Source organism: Erinaceus europaeus, chromosome 7, assembly GCF_950295315.1.
Source record: "Erinaceus europaeus chromosome 7, mEriEur2.1, whole genome shotgun sequence".
In the NCBI taxonomy this organism is placed as follows: domain Eukaryota; kingdom Metazoa; phylum Chordata; class Mammalia; order Eulipotyphla; family Erinaceidae; genus Erinaceus; species Erinaceus europaeus.
In genome coordinates, this window is record NC_080168.1 from 88,403,420 (window position 1) to 88,423,603 (window position 20,184).

At 41.9% G+C, this 20,184-nt stretch overlaps 1 long non-coding RNA gene and 1 pseudogene across 3 annotated transcripts in view; both read left to right on the top strand.

Moving 5' to 3' along the window:
* The window catches only part of LOC132539465 (uncharacterized), a 133,205-nt gene that overhangs the window by 52,903 nt on the left and 60,118 nt on the right, over nt 1–20,184 (top strand). The gene's annotated exons all lie outside the window — the stretch shown is intronic.
* Nucleotides 2,300–20,184, top strand: part of LOC103116609 (heterogeneous nuclear ribonucleoprotein A3-like) — a 29,754-nt pseudogene continuing 11,869 nt past the window's right edge.

Genomic DNA, 20,184 nt, shown 5'->3' on the forward strand with positions numbered 1-20,184 from the left:
AACAAGAAGGAAAATAAATAAATATTTAAAAAAAATTTTAAAGTGTGGGAACTATAGTATGATAGGGGCCTGGTGAGGGGGGAGGCCCCTGAAAATATATCTACATCTTAATCTCTTGACCTGTTCGAACAATGAGTTATGGATTTTGGTCTCTCTCTTTTTAAAGATTCATTTTATTATTCAAATCACATGAGAAAGGCTGGACAGTAATTCTCCTGGTTGAGTACACATGTCACCATATGCAAAGATCTGGGTTGACATCCCGGTCCCTGCTTGCAGGAGACAATCTTCACAAGTGATGAACAGTGCTGCAGGTCAGGGACTCTCTCTCTCTCTCTCTCCTCCCTCCTTTCCCACCTACCTCCTTCTCTCCAACTTTATCTTCTCTCCCCCTCTTAATATCTCCCTGTCGTGTCAAAATAAATTAACTATTAAAAAAAAAACATATGAGGGAAATAAGCCAGAGTATCACTTCAATGCCTTCAGCCTCAGGCATGAAAAGCCTTTTAATAAAAAAGCTCTTTAAGTTAAACCAACTCCCTGAAGGAGGATTTTAAAATGGGAAAACCATTCTGAATTATCTGAGTGAGTCCTAAAGGCTATCACATGGGTTTGTTGTTGTTGTTGTTTTCCTTTTTTTTTTTTTTTTTTGCTTCCAGGGTTATCACTGGGAGTTGGTCCCTGCACCTAGAGGCCATTTTTTCATTTTGTTGCCCTTGTTATTGTTGCCATTGCTGCTGTTGTTGTTGGATTGGACGGAGAGAAATAGAGACAGGAGGGGAAGACGGAGGAGGGGAGAGAAACATAGATACCTACAGACCTGCTTCACCGCCTGTGAAGTGACCCCTCTGCAGATGGGGAGGCGGGGACTCCAACCCGGATCCTTGAGCAGATTCTTGCACTTAACCCGCTGCACTACCTCCCTACCCCCTGTTTCTTTCTTTTTTTTTAAAATTTATTTTCCCTTTTGTTGCCCTTGTTTTTTTTATTGTTGTAGTTGTTATTGTTGTTGTTATCAATGTTGTCGTTGTTAGATAGCACAGAGAGAAATGGAGAGAGGAGGGGAAGAGTGAGAGGGGGAGAGAAAGATAGACACCTGCAGACCTGCTTCACCGCCTGTGAAGCGCACGACCCCTGAAGGTGGGGAGCCAGGGTTTTAAACCGGGATCCTTACGCAGGTCCTTGCGCTTCATGCCACATGCGCTTAACCCGCTTCGCTACCGCCTGACTCCCTGTATTTCTTTTTTTAATGAAGAGATCTATGGATCTGTTTCTTAAAAATATTTATTTATTTACCTATTTATTTTGGATAGAGACAGAGAGGAAGTGAGGGGGAGAGGGAGATTAAGAGAGAAGAAGACAGACAGAGACACCTGCGGCACTGTTGCACCACTTGTGAAGCTTCCCCCTCTGCAAGTGGGGACCAGGGGCTTGAATCCCGGTCCTTGAGCATTGTAATCTGCGTGCTCAACCAGGTACTCCACCACCCAGCCCCCACAGGCATTTTGCTAAAAGGGAGAGGGTGGGTTGGCAGAGACAGAAAAGAGGGAACAGAGTCAAAAGAGGAGGAAGCCATGTGAGCAAGGAGGTAGAGAGGGACACAAGCCAAGGATCACCAGCAGCCTCCAGCACTACAAAGAAGCAGGGAGCACCTGATATCCCCCCAAGTCTTCAGAGGGAGTCCAGCGCTTAGGACACCCTGATTTCACCCCAGTGCTACTCATTTCAGCCTTCAGAACGAAGAGAAAAGAAATCCCTGATGTTTTAAACTCCAGCTTTCTGCTCATTTGTTATAGGAGCCACAGGAAACATCACTGGACTGAATTAGACAACAGAAAAGAGAGGGTAGTTTAGATCAGAGTTGCATGGCATTGTGTCAGATTGTTCATGAAGGATGCTGGTTTACATTCCTCACCCTAGATCCTTCTCTTTTTATTCAGTTAAGCAAACCTCAATATTTTTATTTTAAAGCTTCACTTTCCTAGACAGTTTCAACGTACTACATGTCAATATATTAGAACAGCATTCTAATTTATTTGTCGTGCTTCCTTTCCCTGAAGCTTATTTTCCCTGGCTCTGAGTAATCATTTTGCTTAGGAAAAAAAAAATCAATCCCCCCCACACACACCTTTGCTTTTTTCTCTATCCTTCCCTCCCTTGCAATTGTGCTTGATGGTAAAAATTAAAGTTATGTATAAATTTTAAAGCCTCTTGTTTCTCCTCTTATAATTCCCTTCAGTCAGCAGTGTGGAGCTGGAAGCCTGCTCGCCACCCTGTTATTTGAAGCCACCCACGCACAATGCAGCACCGTCACCAGCTGCTGACAACTCGACACAGGCAAAGGACAGACACAAATACCTTTACTGCTAGATCCACAAATCCACTTTGCACATGGGCCTGCCAGGTGAGAGAAAGAAAAAGGAAAGGATATTTCATGATTTTTTTTTTTTTACAACTGGCAAATGGAAAATATAGTGGGTCAGATTATTCTAAAAGAATCAGTAGTAATGATGGCAACTAACAAACAAATCTGCATCAGAGATTTGGAAAATCAGAACAAGTAACATGAAGTCCCTTTCCACAAAGATCTCCCATGCTTTAGGGAGAAATGGTGCAGAGAGGATGCTAGGAGGACCACTACAAGATGGAATGCTAGGATCTCAGCTGAGAATATCAGCACGTGGGGAATCAGCAAATTACGACCCATGGCCTGCCACTGTCAATAACCTATTACTGGAACACAGACATGTCTATTCATTTATATCGTCTATGGCTGCTTGTACATTGCAATGACCTACCTGAGGTGTTGTGGCAGAGAAACTAAGGTATATATAAAAGCTGAAATATGTACTGTTTTCTCCTTTACAGAAAAAGAACATTCCAACCCCTGTAACAGTGTGAAAGTGTCAACAGTCCTAGGTGAAGAAGGTAGACTCTAGCGTTGAAGGGTAGCTGTAATTACCAAGTGTTCTTGTTTCTTTTTAATTTCTTTTTGAAACATCATATCCATTTAAAAAATATTTTATGTATTTCCTCACTTATTTATTTATTAGATAGAGGCAGTCAGAAATTGATAGGGCAGGGGAAGATAGAGTGGGAGAGAGGGAGAGAGGCACCTGTAGTGCTGCTTCACTGCCTGTGAAGCTCTCTCCCTTGAGCCTGGGTCTTTGTGTATTGTAACATATTCACTCTTCTAGGTTCATCGCTGCCAGCCCTCCATGTGTATGTGTTTCTTAGAGCTATGATAACACAGGTGTTATGTGGCTTAGACAATTAAGTAGCTTAAACAATAAAATTTTGTTGCTAGGTGACTTAAACAACAAAATTTTTTTCTCCTATACTTTAGGAAACCAGAAGTCCAAAATCAAGGTGTCAGCAGTGCTGGTTCCTCTGGAGGAGGTGGTTCTGCAGGACTATCCGTCTAATAACCTCTTTCCTAGACTTCTCCAGCTACCATGGATCTTTGGTACTACTTGACTTATAGGGGCAGGATTCCAAACTGTGACCATTTTCTCACATTGTCTTCCCCCTTACTCTTTTGTTTGTTTGTTTCTTTCCAGGGTTATTGTTGGGGGCTCAGTGCCTTGCACTGTGAATCCACTGCTCCTGGAGGCCATCTTTTTTTTTTCCCCATTGTTGTTGTTGCTGTCACTGATGTTGTTGTTGCTGTTGTTTTTGTTGGATAGGACAGAGAGAAATTGAGAGAGGAGGGGAAGATAGAGAGGAGAGCGACAGAGAGACACCTACAGACCTGCTTCACTGCTAGTGAAGTGACCTCCCTGCAGGTGGGGAGCCAGGGGCTTAAACTGGGATCCTTGTATAGCCTTTGCACTTTGCACTATGTACACTTAACCCCAACCCTGTTGTTGTTTTGTTTGTTTGTTTGTTTGTTTTTGTTTTGTTTTTGTTTTTCCCTCCAGGGTTATTGCTGGGCTCGGTGCCTGCACCATGAATCCACCGCTCCTGGAGGCCATTTTCCCCCCTTTTTGTTGCCCTAGTTGTTGCAGCCTCGTTGTGGTTATTATTGCCATTGTTGACGTTGCTTTGTTGTTGGATAGGACAGAGAGAAATGGAGAGAGAGGGGAAGACAGAGAGAGAGGGGGAGAGAAAGATAGATACCTGCAGACCTGCTTCACCGCCTGTGAAGCGACTCCCCTGCAGGTGGGGAGCCGGGGGCTCGAACCGGGATCCTTACGCAGGTCCCTGCGCATTGCGCCACGTGCGCTTAACCCACTGCGCCACCGCCCGACCCCCTGTTGTTGTTTTTTTTTCTGTGCTTCCTTCATCACCTCCCCCCCATATCTCTCTCTTTCTTTCTCTCTCTCTCACACACGGACACACACACACACACACACACACACACACACACACCTCACAATGATAACCATAGTTCTCACAAAGTATTAGAGACAGTTTGGCTACCATGTATCTGTTCCTTTACTTTTGTAAGTTCATGTGTTTCAGTCATCTATATTCCACACATGAACAAAACCATCCAATAGTTTTCCTTCACTTTCTTACATCCTTTGCTAAATATAATCACTTCATGTTCTATTCATTTTTTCCTGAAGGACAGAATGTCATCTTTTTTAGTTGCATAGTATCATCCCATTAAATATATGTCCCATGGGGCCAGGCACTAGCACAGCGGGTTAAGCGCACATGGCGCAAAGCGCAAGGACCAGCGCAAGGATCCTGGTATGAGCCCCCAGCTCCCCACCTGCAGAGGGGTCGCTTCACCAGCAGTGAATCTGGTCTGCAGGTGTCTGTCTCTCCCCCTCTGTCTTCCACTCCTCTCTTGATTTCTCTCTGTCCTATCCAATGACAACAACAACAATAAACAACAAAGGGCAACGAAAATGGGAAAAAATACTCTACAAATATATGTCCCATAATTTTTTTTTATTCAGGCAACTTTTGATGATCATTTAGGTTGCTTCCACTCCTTGGCTATTGTGAATAATGCAGCTATGAACATAGGGAAGCATGTGTCCCTTTAAATTAATACTTTCATATCTTGGTCATATTTTGTTGAGTTCTCAGGTGATTTTCATTGCTTTGCCTAGTTGATTGAGGAGAGCAAAGGGCTGCTGCTGCTACTCCACATATTTTCATATCTTTTGAATATGTGTCTAGGAGTGGTATTGCAGGAGCATAAGGTATTTCCACTTGTTTGTGCTGGAGGACTCTCCATGCTGTTTTCCATAGGGGCTGCACCACTTTGCATTCCTACCAATAACGCAATAGAGTTTCTTTCTCTTCTCATCTTTGTCAAAACTTGTCATCTCTTGATTTGTTGATGAAGACCATTCTCACAGACATGAGGTGATATCTCACTGTGGTTTCTGCATTTCTCTCTCTCTCTCTCTCTCCCATTTCTTTAATGATAAGTAGAACATTTCTTCATGTCTGTGGATCAGTTGTATCTCTTCTTTAGAAAACTTGTCTAATCAGACTTTTGCCTACTGTGCCTTCTCTGTTTCTGTATCTAAGAATGCCTCACTGAATTTTGGGTCTACCCTTAATCCAGGAGAATCTCACCTTGAGATCCACAACTGAATTAATTATGTCTGCAAAGACCCTTATTCCAGGTAAAGTCATGTTTACAGGCACTAAGACTGGGACGTATTCTTTGAGGAACCACAATTTATTCTACTACCCTACTACTAGTAGTCTTTGTGATAATAGTAATGCTAGTCACCATGGGGAGAAAGGTGGCAGCTTGAGGGACTTGGGTATTAGGAATGTCATCCATGCTTGAATGTGACTGAGAACATATGATCATTTACATATTGAATTAATTTTGTTTACCACCAGGGCTGTTGCTGCACACCTTCCCTGTTACGTTTTTTTTATAGAGAAGAAAGAGAGGGAGAGGGAGAGGGAGAGATGTTCCACTGCTCAGGAAACCTACCTCTTACAGGAGGGGACTAAGGACTTGAACGCCGGCTTTCATGAATAGAATGTGTGTGCTCTACTGGGTAAGCCACTACCCAACCACCATTTAATGAATTTTTTTTTTTTTGCCTCCAGGGTTATTGCTGGGGCTCAGTGCCTGCACTATGACTCCATTGCTCCTGGAGACCATTCCCCCCCTTTTCGTTGCCCTTGTTGTTGTAGCCTTGTTGAGGTTATTATTGTTGATTTCATTCGTTGTTGGATAGGACAGAGAGAAATGGAGAGAGGAAGGGAAGACAGAGGGGGAGAGAAAGGCAGACACCTGCAGACCTGCTTTACCGCCTGTGAAGCGACTCCCCTGCAGGTGGGGAACCGGGATCCTTATCCTGGTCTTTGTGCTTGGCGCTACTAGCGCTTAACCCGCTGCGCTACCGCCCAACCCCCCATTTAATTAATTTTTATGTATACTTTTTACCTTTGAAAGATTATATTAAATTTATAGATAATCTTGAACTTTAATTGTATAATTTGTCTTCTGCTTTCTCTTCTTATTCAATTCTGTGCCAGAAAATGGATGGTGGAGGAATTAAGCACCCTTAAAAACAGCAAAATAAACAGTAGACTGTGAGATGAGAAAGAAAAATTCTCAAGACTCACGGGTCGGGAGGTAGCGCAGCGGGTTAAGCTCAGGTGGCGCAAAGCGCAAGGACCGGGATAAGGATCCCGGTTGGAGCTCCCAGCTCCCCACCTGCAGGGGAGTCGCTCTACAGGTGGTGAAGCAGGTCTGCAGGTGTCTATCTTTCTCTCCCCCTCTCTGTCTTTCCCTCCTCTTTCCATTTCTCTCTGTCCTATCTAATGAACGACATCAACAATAACAATAATAACCACAACAAGGCTACAACAACAAGGGCAACAAAGGGGGGGGGGATAGCCTCCAGGAGCAGTGGATTCATGGCTCAGGCACTGAGCCCCAGCAATAACCCTGGAGGCAAAAAGAAAATCTCAAGACTCAGAAAAGTGGTCCCCGCAGCCTACATTGTTGACTGCTGAGAGGCATCCTCTTGTGGAGCTGGAGACAGCAGCATGGAGTGAACACAGAGAAGCTCTTTCAAGTCTGCAAGAATATCTTTTGTCAGATAGGTTGGCCATGTGTGTGTGTGTGTGTGTGTGTGTGTGTGTGTGTGTGTGTGTGTGTTTCTTTTCCCCATCTGGGACTTGAAAACTAGGAGGTGTTGCTGCACTCTGTGTGTCTCATTTTATCCTTGGCTTCATTCTCTTTACCAGATTTCAGACTAACATTTAGCAGACAAAACTCAGGGGGAAGGGAATGAAGCCTATGTTTCCACTAGGACTCTTTTTATTTCCATCAAAATATGTGTTGCTCTGATCAGAATTCTCAAGCAATAAGGGCTAGGGAGAAAGTGTAATCAACTTGACTCACTTTTGGAGAAATGACTAAATTGAAGTGACTATTTCTGCTGGGAGCCAGCCCAGGCAAAAATAATTAAGAGTCCCTCAAGGAAAGGGGGAGTCGGCAAGATGAATGAACTGAGAGAATAATCAGCTGCTTCAGGTGCAGGAGAGAGGTGTCTCTGCCCTCTGTCTGCAGAGGTTTATTGTTTAAACACATTTTGACCGGATATAGTTGACATTATGTAAGATTATTTTCATTAATGTCAAGGATACAGATGACATCATGTATAATTGTTTTCACTAACATCAAGAATAACCTTAAACAACATTATTGTTATTATAGGTATGTTTTCCTTAGAAAGTTCCCTAGATCTGGGGCATCCTGATCTCCCCTTGAAAGTTTCCTGGGTCTGGGGTAGTCTAAATTTACCCTTGAAAGTTTCCTGGGTCTGGAGTAGTTTAAATTTCCCCCTTGAAAGTTCCCTTGAAATGACCAACTGTGTTTTGAGCATCTCCCTGTTCTGACCTTCCGTATGAGTAAACATTTTTCTCTGGAGCTAAATCTAATAGCTTTTCTTCTTAATCCATTCTTTGATGGGTCTAACTAGATCATAGTAGGTTGTCCACCTAAAGAAATCTTCTGCTGTAAAGTAAGCATACACCATGGGGGCTCTCTTCTGGTTAACCTTTGCATATATGAAAGTTCACTAACTTTTAGCTAATGAAAGTTTGTTAACTTTCTGTGGGTGAGGGTAAGCAATAGTGCCTCTTTATATTTAGATAGAGATCCCAGTTTGCCACTCATACTACAAGCCACCCATAATTCTGGCTTTTGGTCTGAGTCCAACTAATAGAGAAGCTATAGTCATGATAAGTAGCTCTTTTTCTGAAAGCCTCCCAATGGGTACAGCAGCTTCTGCTCCTAGGCCATTTTTAATCTTATCACACTCACTGCCATAATTGTTGTCACAATGTACTTCCCCCAGGGATCTCCTTTTATTGTCCCCAGGTATTATTTGTGCATATCCAATATGCCCAATAGGTCTTTAAATTATCAGTGTAAGGAAAAATAGCTTCAGTTTAGTCTTAGGACTCCCCACTTTGCAGTTAGCCCTAGCCTGCTGGGGCTATGCCATAAAGCAGGCCTGACTTGCCTCCGTCATTGTCCTCAGGTAATAGTTTTATATTTTCAATAGCCAATAAATCTTTAAATTATCAATGTAAGGAAAAATAGCTTCAGTCTAGTCCAGGACTCCCTGCTTTGCAGTTAGCCCTAGCCTGCTGGGGCTATGCCATACATCAGGCCTGAATTTGCTCCTGCCATTTCACCCTTTCTTTGTATTTCAATAAGATGGTCTCTAATTTCACTTGAATGGGCTGGATGCTTTTGTCCAGAAGTTTGATAATGACTGGTAGTACAAGAAGCAGTATGAGTATAACAGCCAAAATAATGCCCATATTTATTAGAAGAGAAGTCCATATCTTATTGTTGACAAAATTAAGAAGCTGTTCAGAAAAGGAAGCAGCCACCTCTGAAGAAGCACTGGCCCACGGCACATGAGCCTACCAACAGACTGGACTTGTGTTTGTAAGTCTTGTAAATCTAAATAAATATTTGTGGCAGACCAAAGACCTTTCAAGTGGTTTTTAACATTTTCCCATGGGTAGGTTGTATCATTATATAAAAAGGAGGTAACACAAATCCATTTAAAGCTTGAGTGGCATCCTGTGGTCATTCTGGCCTTAATATTTTGAATCTGAGTTCTTATGTATAAGACTACTTCTTCAAAAGCATTAACTCTAGCATCTAACTTTCTTTCTTTTCTTGTGTCATCTCATCAGTGCTACAGAAAAAAAATCTTTTTGAAGGCTGATCTATATGATGAGCAGTATGCTTTTGTTGTACAAGATAAATAGTTGCTGTAGCTACTATAAATGCTGTAATTCCTAATATTAATGTAGCTATAAATCTTTTTGGTCTTTTTAATGCATCTGTAATAGTGATTAGAGCCTGAATTCCTGAGTCATCAAACTATGGATCTCTCAATTCTATTGGAAGCATGAAGGAGGTTGATGCAAAATTACCAATATTTCTACACCCATAGAAGAAGTAATACAATTTGTCAAAATGCAGCCCTAACATTCAATAGTAAAGATCTCAGATTTCTCTTTGCTTATATGCTGGCTGGGTCCCTCTGGGGGGCCTGGGCATCTCACAGGTGGGGGGCCAGAGGCAGCAGCTCTGGATGTGAGCTTGGTCCCTCCCATGGATCACCCCAGCTGTGACAGGAGTCTCTGCTTACTAGAGAAGTGGAGAACATCTACTCTTTTCTTAAGTAGAAGTTTTACAATATCAACAGAGTCCTCTTCCTTTAGACTCAGTATGGCCCATAGCTTCTCAGGTGAAGAACTGTTGTAATTATTATTGCTGTCATTGCTGTCATTGTTGTTGGCTAGGACAAAGAGAAATGGAGAGAGGAGGGGAAGACAGAGAGAGGGAGAGAAAGATAGACACCTGCAGATCTGCTTCACAGCTTGTGAAGCAACTCCCCTACAGGTGGGGAGCCAGAGGTTCTATCTGGGATCCTTAAGCCAGTCCTTGTGCTTCGCACCATGTGCACTTAACCTGCTGCGCTACCACCAGGCCCCCTCTACTGTATTTCAAGGGGCTTTAACTCAAAATAATTGGCATTCCAAAGCATCTTACCTGGAACTTCCGGAGGCAGGGCTACAAGCTGCAGCAGATCTGTTTCTCTCCTCTCCTCTCCTCTCCTCTCCTCTCCTCTCCTCTCCTCTCCTCTCCTCTCCTCTCCTCTCCTCTCCTCTCCTCTCCTCTCCTCTCCTCTCCTCTCCTCTCCCGGATCATATAGGAATACCAAAGGAGACCACCTGGGATTGAAACAATACAGGACTAGAACAACTACAGGAACCCACCAAATCACTGGTGAGTGCAAACACGTGTGGCTGGTGACAGAGAGGAGCCTAGGGAGAGACTAAGTGGCTGGAAATACAGTATCTCTCAGATTTTCTCTCCACAAAATTCCAATATATTGTGATTCACAGGGACCTGAACTCATATATTAATCCCACCACATGCAAGATAAGTAGCAGTTGAGTTCTTTAAACCACCCTTTCTTCACATATGAAGTGGGAATGAAAGCATACTTACCATGTAGGAAGGAACTATATAGCAAGCCAGAAACTGCTGTTATCAGAAAAGCCTGGTTGAAAGTGAACTCTAGGCTGGTGTCTGGAAACTTAGGTTGTGGGAGGGTTTCATATTTACCTAAATGATACAAATGGTTCCCTATGCCTAAACTGTTTGTAAAAACAAAGTAACTTATTCTGAACACTTGCTTTCCTTTTGGGAGTCTGGGGTTTTGGTATATTCTAGATAATGTCCACATTGGTAGCATCCAGAAAAAACTCAGGACACTGGGTCTCTAATGGGACTCGCCAATAGACAGTGCCTCATTGGTCTTATGACAAGTGCCAGAGGAATGAACTCATGAAAGCTTGCCCCTGCTTTCTTCCAGACTTTGCTGCATGCGTCTAGCACCCCTGTGGCTTTCGAAAGGACTTACCTTATTATTTGTCACAGCCATCTGGAAAGAGAACTGAGTACAGAGTGCATCTCAGAGGGCTCTGAGCCCATTGTATAGGGCTCTGGTGACAATCAGCTATGCCTAGGGACCCCTGACAATGGACGTAAGCATGTACAGAAGATGAGTGACAGAGGGAGGGGTGAAAAGGAGAAGACAAAATGAAAGAGAAGAATGAATAAAAAATTGAGTACTTTATGAAAACAGAAGAAAAATTTATGATTCATAGTACCCAGACTAATATCCATAAGTACTTAGATATTTTACTTTGGTTTATAGTAGGCTCTAGGCCACCTGGGGAAAGGGACTAGCATATAGGAAAAGAAGAGGTAGAAGGGTAAGAAAAGGAACTGTCCAGAGACATTAGCTTCAGATTTAATTTTCAGTAGAAAATTGCTCTGCTGATGATTAATCTTTGCTCAAAAAAAAAAAAAATGACTGTGAAGCAAGCTACTCAGTCTATCAGGAAAGAAATCAACATGACTTTTACTTATTTTACATGATAGAACAGAGAGAAATTGAGAGAGAGATGAGAGAGAGAGAGACAGAGAGAAAAAGAGAGACCTCCAGCACTGCTTCACAGCTTGTGAAGCTTTTCCCCTTCCGGTGAGGACCAGGGACTCAAATGCAGGTACTTGTGCCACCACCCAGCCCCAGCATGCCCTTTCTTTTCAAAGCTCTGGAGCCATTACTGCAGTGTGACAGTTGACTACAATAGAATTAATTATCCTATCACAAATGGTGGATGAAGGGATGAATGAGTGAATGAAGTGGGTGGACGGGTCTATTTTAACTGAGAATGCAGATTGATTAATAGAACAAAAGGTTGGAGAACAAAAAAAAAATCACAAAGGCCAGTAAAAAAAAAAATTGATGTCAAGAGCTTTTTAAAAATAGCTTGGGAACAATGTACATCATGGTATAAAAGAGAATATAATAGATACTCATTTCAGATCCCAGGCCCACTTCCATTTAACTGATGGAACAGCTGAAAATCATTCTTACATGTGGTTGGGGTGTATGTGTGTGTGTGTGTGTGTGTGTATAAAAACCATTTAAGTAGTGGTCTAGTGGTCTGGGTGGTATAGTGGCTGGAGAGTTGGACTCGAAAACATAATGTCCTGAGTTTCTCAATATCATATATTCTCTGACTCTCTTTTCCTCTTTCTGTCTCATTTTAACGAATGAATCTTTTTTTTTTTTTGCCTCCAGGGTTATTGCTGGGGCTCGGTGCCTGCACTATGAATCCACTGCTCCTGGAGACCATTTTTTCCCTTTTGTTGCCCTTGTTGTCTATCGTTGTTGTTATTAATATTATTGTTGTCATTGTTGGATAGGAGAGAGAAATTGAGAGAGGAGAGAAAGACAGAGAGGGGGAGAGAGATGGACACCTGTAGACCTGCTTTACCTCCTGTGAAGTGACTCCCCTGCAGGTGGGGAGCCGGGGGCTCAAATTGGGGTCCTTCCTCCAGTCCTTGCGCTTTGCGCCACATGCACTTAACCTGCTGTGCTACCACCCGGCCCCCCAAATGAATCATTTTTAAAAAGCAATTTAAGTTGCCAGAGTTATGTACCTGGTACAATTTCACTCTGTATGTTTGTCTCCAGAGTACTAAACAACTTAAATAACTAATGATGGGCCCAGAAATTATTACTGCATAATTCCCCCCCTTCAGTTCAATATACATGGTTTTAGAACAAAGAAATATAGTAAACCTGTGAAAAATCTTGTTGGAGTTTTAAAAGTGTTTCTTTTTTTTTTTTAACTTTTATTTGTAAAATGGAAATGTTGACAAGACCATGGGATAAGAGGAGTACAAATCCACACAATTCCCACCACTGACTGAGACTACCTAAGGATTAATCTGAATGTTGTGGCCTGATGCTACTTGATGTTTTAAATAGTCTTTGTTATTGAATAAGAGACATTGAAGAACCTAAATAAAATCAAGAAATTACTTAATATTTATTAACAGAGAGGCCCTATTACTACAGTATTCATTTTTTATTACTACAGTAAACATTTTTTACAGGAAATTTGCTTTAATTGGCTAGTTTAAGGCCAGAGTCACTTAGCAAAAAATAGATGGTATAGAAAAATGGAAGTGGTAATCTATTTTAATGATAACTGGTCATTCCCCCCCCCTCTGGTAGATAACAAATCAGTCTACTTTGATTTTTTGACAGTGTGAGACTTTTTTTTTTTTGCAAAAATTACAATTCATTCAAATTAGTTACAGTTTTTCATTTTGAACCCAGCAGAAATTTAGTATTTGATTTTTTATACCAGAATTTAAAAAATAATTTTATTGGGCAAATAATGGTTTATAAGAAAACTACTGACACATAGGCACAGTGTCTCACTTCCCCATAATGGGTGTCTGAACACCACTTCCACCACCCACCCACATCTGTTTCCACATTGTGCACTGGATCCCTTATGCCTTCCCTTGTCTTCCCCTGTTTTCCATTCCCCAGAGTTTGTTACTTTGCTGTAATGTACCACATTCAGTCTAGGTCTTACCTTGTGTCCGCCCTTTTTTTCTTGTTCCATAGTTTTTACTTATGTGTGAGATCATCTGATATTTTTCCTTATTCTCTGGCTTATCTCACTTAATCTTACTCCTTCAAGTTTCATCTAAGACGAGGAAAAGATTACTTCATAATTTTTAACAGCTGAGTAGTATTCCATTGTGTATATATACCACAACTTTTTTAGCCACTCATCTATTGTTGGGCATCTGGGCCATTTCCAAGTTTGAGTTATTACTCAAAGTGTGCTTCTGTGGACACTGTTGTATAAAAAACTCTTTGAATGGTAGTATGTTCTTTTAATAGATCCCTTAGAAGAACTGATTGCCTGGTCATAGGATAGGTCCATCTCTAGTGTGCTGAGGAGTCCTCAGACTTTTCCACAGGGGTTGGACCAATTTGTATGCCCATCAGCAGTACAAGAGAATTCCTTTACCCCTCTACCCCCTTCTCAGCATATGTTTCTGCTCTTTCTGATGTATCACAGTCTCACAGATTTAAAATGGTGTCTCATTGTTGCCTTTATTTGTATTTCTCTCAGAATCAGTGACTCTTGGCATTTTTTTTATATGTCTGTTGGCCATCTGAATCTCTTTGGTGGTGAATACTATTGGTGTCCTCTTTCCATGTTTAATGAGGTTGTTTTTTGTTTTCTTTGCTGCTGAGTTTTGTGAACTTTTATATAGTTTGGTTATCATTCCATTGTTTGTTATATGACATGTACAGATCTTCTCCCATTCTGTAGGGTGTCTTTCTGTTTTGGCTATGGTTCCTGTTTCTGTGCTGAAGCTTCTCAGTTTGATGAAGTCCCATTGATTTGTTTTTGTTTTCCTTGCTATTGAGCTTAATTCTTTGAAGATGCTTCCAAAGCAGACATCATGGGGTGGCCTATCAATGTTTTCTTCTATGTATTTGATGTGTTCTTGTTTAATGCCCATGTCTTTGTTTCATTTGGGGTTTGCTTTTGTACATGGTAGAATGTGGTGGTCTTTTTTCATTCTTCTGCACTTTTAAATACAGTTTTCCCAGCATTGTTTGTTGGAAAAACTCTTTACATTTGATGTTTTGGACCACTCCCCAACCACTACCCTTCTCAAAAATTAGTTATATGTTGATGTATGTATGTGTTCTGGGGTTATTTCTCAGCCCTTAGTTCTGTTCCAATTGTCTTTGTGTATATTTTCTTCCCAGAACCAGGCAATATTGGTTACAACAGCCTTGTAGTATAATTTGGGGTCTGGGGACTTTGGAGTAATGCTGTAGTAACCCAATCATGAAAAATTGGCTTTCCTGCAGAAAACAAATGTGATTACAAAATGGCTCAGTGAAATTTATGGGAGAACACCTTAGACTTCTGGTATAAAAAGGAGCATCCCTATCTGAAGGTTGGTGATTGCATGTGGACAGAGTAGGAGAAGGAGGGTAGGGAGAGGAAGACTCAAGCAGAAACAAAAGGTTGAATTTTCAGCAGGTGCCATATTTACAACTGCTTCAAATCATGTGGTGGACTTAAAGGCCCCAAACGAACCATTCAGGAGCTGTCTTAAAAAATGGAGCCTGAGTGGTCCGGGAGGTGGCACAGTGGTAAAGCTTTGGACCCTCAAGCATGAGGTCCCGAGTTCAATCCCCAGCAGCACATGTGCCAGAGTGATTTCTGGTTCTATTCTATTTCTCTCTTCTCCTATCTTTCTCATAAATAAATAAAAAATTTAAGAAAAATGGAGCTTGAGACTGCCTTTTAGAGCTATAGAAGCCACAGGCTCCTAACAAACCTCAGAGAACTGTCCAGAGGAATCAGGAAACTGAATACTGTACCCTTGTGGCATCAGGGAAGCCTATCAAACTCTAAGGTGTCTCAGCACTTGATGTCAGGTGACACTTGATGTCAGGAAGTGCAGTGCCTCCGTTCTTTTTCTTTCCTTTTCTTTTCTTCTTTTCCTCAATATTTTGATGATTCTTGATATAATCCTGCTCCAGATAGACTTTTATCATTTTTCGTAGTGCAGGCACCAAGTCCCAGCAATAACCCTGGAGGTAAAATAAATAAATAAAAGATACATTAAATTATGACCCACTATCTAGGGAAATAGAACAAGCTACAAAGAAATGGAAGGATATTCTGTGCTAATGGACTGGAAGAATGAACACTTAATTTTTTTAAAAGTTTTTAATGTTTTTTATCATCTTTATTTATTTATTGGATAGAGACAGCCAGAAATCTAGAGGGAAGGAGGTGATGGAGAGGGAGAGAGACAGAGACAGAGAGACATTTGCAGCCTTGCTTCACCACTTGCAAAGCTTTCCCCCTGCAGGTGGGGACTGGGGGCTCAAACCCGGTTCCTTGAGAGTTATAATATGTGCACCACCATCTGGCCCCAACACTTTTAATTTTTAAAAGGTTTATTGGATTGTTAACTTGACAGAAGAGGAGGAGAGCAGTACTATCAGTCTGGCATATGTGATGCTAGGAATCATACTTCAGTAAAACTTGAATCAGAAATTCAGTAAAACTTTGATAGAGATTACATTAAATCTGCATATGACTCTGCATAGTCATTTTAACAGTGTTAATTCTTCCAGTCTATTAGCATAGAATATCCTTCCATTTCTTTGTAGCTTGTTCTATTTCCCTAAATAGTGGGTCATAATTTAATGTATCTTTTATTTATTTATTTATTTTGCCTGTAGGGTTATTGCTGGAACTTGGTGCGTGCACTATGAATCTGCTGCTCCTGGAGGTTATTTTTTTTTCCCCTTTTGGTGCCCTTGTTGTTTATCGTTGTGGTTATTATTGTTGTGGTAGTTATTGTTGTTGTTGTTGGATAAGACCGAGAGAAATGGAGAGAGGAAGGGAAGACAGAAAGGGGAAGAGACAGACAGACACCTGCAGACCTGTATCACCACCTGTGAAGTGACCCCCCTGCAGGTGGAGAGCTGTGGGCTCGAACTGAGATCCTTATGCCTGTCCTTGCACTTTGTGCCATGTGCACTTAACCTGCTGCACCACCATCCAGCCCCTAATGTATCTTTTATTAACCAATTGGATATATTGAGAGTAATATTAAAGATTATAAAACAATGACATAGGGGCCAGGCGGTGGTGCACCTGGTTAAGTGCACACATTACAGTGTACAAGGATCTGGGTTCAAGCCCCTGGTCCCCACCTGCAGGGGGAAAGCTTCACAAGTGGTGAAGCAGGTCTTCAGGTGTCTCTCTGTCTCTCTTCTACACTATTTCCACCTTCCCTCATAATTTCTCTCTGTCTCTATTCAAAATAAGTAAAGATTAAAAATATAATAATAATGTCATGTACATAAATATGTCACTGGCTTTCAAGTAAAAATTTCTACTATAACTACTCATATAAAAATAATTATTTATTTATTCCCTTTTGTGGTCCTTGTTGTTTTTATTGTTGTAGTTATTATTGATGTTGTTGTTGTTGGATAGGACAGAGAGAAATAAATGGAGAGAGGAGGGGAAGACAGAGAGGGGGAGAGGAAGATAGACACCTGCAGACCTGCTTCACCGCCTGTGAAGCGACTCCCCTGCAGGTGGGGAGCCGGAGGCTCAAGCCGGGATCCTTACCCAGTCCTTGCGCTTTGTGCCACCTGTGCTTAACCCGCTGTGCTACTGCCTGACTCCCTATGAAACTATTTTTTGAAAGGTTTATTGTCTTGTTAGCTTGAGAGAGAAGAGGAGGAAGAAAGCAATAGTATCAGTCTGGCACATGTGATGCTAGGAATCATAATCTCATACTTTTAAAACCAAAGCTCTTGTAAATCCCTAATCAAATATAGTATTTTTTTAAATATAGAACAAAGCTCTAATCACTGTGCACACTCTAGGGTCATGGAAACAAAGTTTTAAAACAGTTGTCATCTTGGTACTGTGTACTTAGTTTTGCTAAGTGCAACCTAAGTGCACTTTAAAATTTCTTGTGGAGTTGTAAAAATTTGTGTTGCCCACGCAGAAACCTGCAAGTCAGAATCTCTCTAGGGTAGTACATGTTTCTGTTTTGTGTTGTTTTACCAGAGCACTGCTCAACTCTGGCTTATGGTGGCACCTGAAATTGGAGCTGGAACCTTGAAAACTCAATATGAAAGTTTTGTTTGTTTGTTTTGCATAACCACTGTGCTATCTCCCTGAACCATGGTGCATGATATTTAAAAGAAGTACTCTAGTTGATTCCACTGTTCCATCAAAGTTTCCATACTCTGATGTAAGTAGTCTCTGATCAAGCTTCCCGATAGCCATCACTTCTGTTAGAATCACCCTCTCCTCTACCCTGAAAGGGAAGAACGTGGCAAATGTTTTTGTGAGTTAAATCTGTGCTTCATTGTTCTACAGTCTTCAGTGTCTGACTGGTGCTCGGTGATGCAATGAGTACATTTATTTCCAACCAGGGTTGTAAGGACTGGCAAGATAGTTCACCTGGGTGGGTACCTGCCTTGCCAACTAGGGTCACAGAGGAAAGCTGACACCCTTCTAAAGACAGCAGATTCCTTCCAAGTGTGTTGGGAGATGAAGCACTTACTTAGTTGCATTACACAACTGTTGAGTCACCTGGCACCTGGCCAGTCAAAAGTTTTAAAACCTAATGTTTCAGATTATCTTGCAGTAGACAGTTTTAGCCTAGGAAAGAGGACTGTGATGCAGTTGACTGAATCAGCTCAGGGCTTCTCTTTGGAAAACAGTGGGAAGGCACAGCTTCTCCCTTTTTATATAACCATATGTTGTACAAGCATGACCCAGGCAGTGAGATCCAAACATTATTTTTGTCTTCTTCCATCATGCTCAACTCGGTTCAATAGGAGTAACTATCTCTTGTCACTGGATAAAGTCTTGGGCCACACTCAGTATGAGTTGCTTTCACGCTCAGCATTTTAGATAATCAGTAAATTTTATCTTCCACAATAAAAAAAAAAAATACAAACTTGAAGCCATAGTTAAACCATTGCCTCTTCTCCAGATCTGACCTACTTCATAAGCTTGCAGTGAGGAAGCAGTTTGTGATGCTTCTGCTATCTCCTTCCTCTCAGCTAACCCATCTCCCTGTAATTTCTCTCTGGCGAGAGAGCAGGAGATGGGGGGAGATGAAGATAATGTTGCCACTTGAATGAACCTAGAGTCAGCTGAAACTGGAACCCTCGTATTTTTTTAGGGGAAGATTTTGTGGATTCTTTAGAGCTTTCTCGTTGAGTTTCTCACTCTTGCAGTTCCTTCCCTCTCCCCTTTTTAAAGGTACTCATTGATAAGAGAGAACCACAGCATCATTCTGCATATACAGGGCTGTGGGTTGAATCCAGGATCTCAAGCATAAGGGTTGGGGTGAGGGAGATATGCTAGAGGCTATGCAAACAGGCTTCAGCCCCCATCACCTCTATAAGGCAGTGTTGTACTCTACTGCTGTGTCACCTCCACTCTTGCAGTTTCCTTGACCTGGCATTATTCATCTCAATTGTTGGTGCCCGCCTATGGTGTCTTCTTCATCCTAATGTACATGGCTGAAAGAGTAGCCTCCTAGAGTTCCCCATGCCCCTCCAAATAGCCCTATTAGACCAAGAGAACCCCACACTGTCCCCCTTCTTCACCCACACTGGTCAATTCAGCCCACACACCTTTCCTGTCTCCTAACCACCCAGTATCAGTCCCTTTCTGCACAGCAGCACCTGCCTGGCTTCACTGTTGAGACAGTAACCTTTAGAGCTCCAACATGGAAATGCGACCTCATGGTTTCAGGTCTAACACTCTAGTCACTATGTCATCGCTCAGACTACAAGGAGTCTATTTGTAGCCTCATTCTAGCTGAGTCAAGGCTTGCTGGAGTGCTGGGGCAAGGAGGTGCAGCCTACAAGTGCTGTCTAGAGTAGGGCCACTCTCCAGAGAAGGAGACAGCTGCATATTGCCACGAGTGGGAAGAAGAGCAGACCTGTCGGTAAAGGGCATTTAGCAGGGACTTTATCAACATCTGCTTTGATCAACTTGTCCCTCTCTCTAAGAAAATCTTCCTTCTCAGCCTTTTCTTGAACTCTTGAAGCAGTGTAAGGATTGTGGAAATGGATTCTTGAAGACCTTTCCTTTTAGGCCTACGACTTGAGAGGCAGTGTCTCTGTCTCACTCTGGAAACTTGCAGCCATCATCTCGCCCCCTCAGTTAAAACAAAGGCAGGAAGTGTTCCATTATAACATCCTGTCACTGAGAAGAATTCGGGTGTTTCTTTCACACCAGTGACTACAGAATGTAATGGTTTAATCTCACAGGACAGCACCCAGAAGGGTGAAAGAATTCAAGTCATGTCTAGTGGTTTCCCCAGTAGCTATCACACACTTTCCCTAGTAGCAGTTCACATATGAGATCCTACTGGTGAGAGAAGAGTGCATTCTCTGGCCATGGATTAGTTTTTTTTATTATTATTCTATTAGTGACTTAATACTGATTTACAAAATTACATGTCAACAGGAGTATAATTCTACACTGTCCCCACCACCAGAGTTCTCCATTGCAAGTCACAGCAGTTCTCCTAAGGTTGCAGACCTGGGTTAACTATCATCTCTACAACTATCTGTCTACATTCGTACATAATTGCCTCCTTTTTCTTCCAGGTCCAGTCCTCTCTTCCCCTCCAAGCCACACATAACACTATTACTACATCCAAATGTTCCTCTTTTTTCCCCTCCTTTCTGTCCAGGTCCCGATGGAGCTAGAGTTCAGTGCTCTCTTATCCTTTTCCTCCTA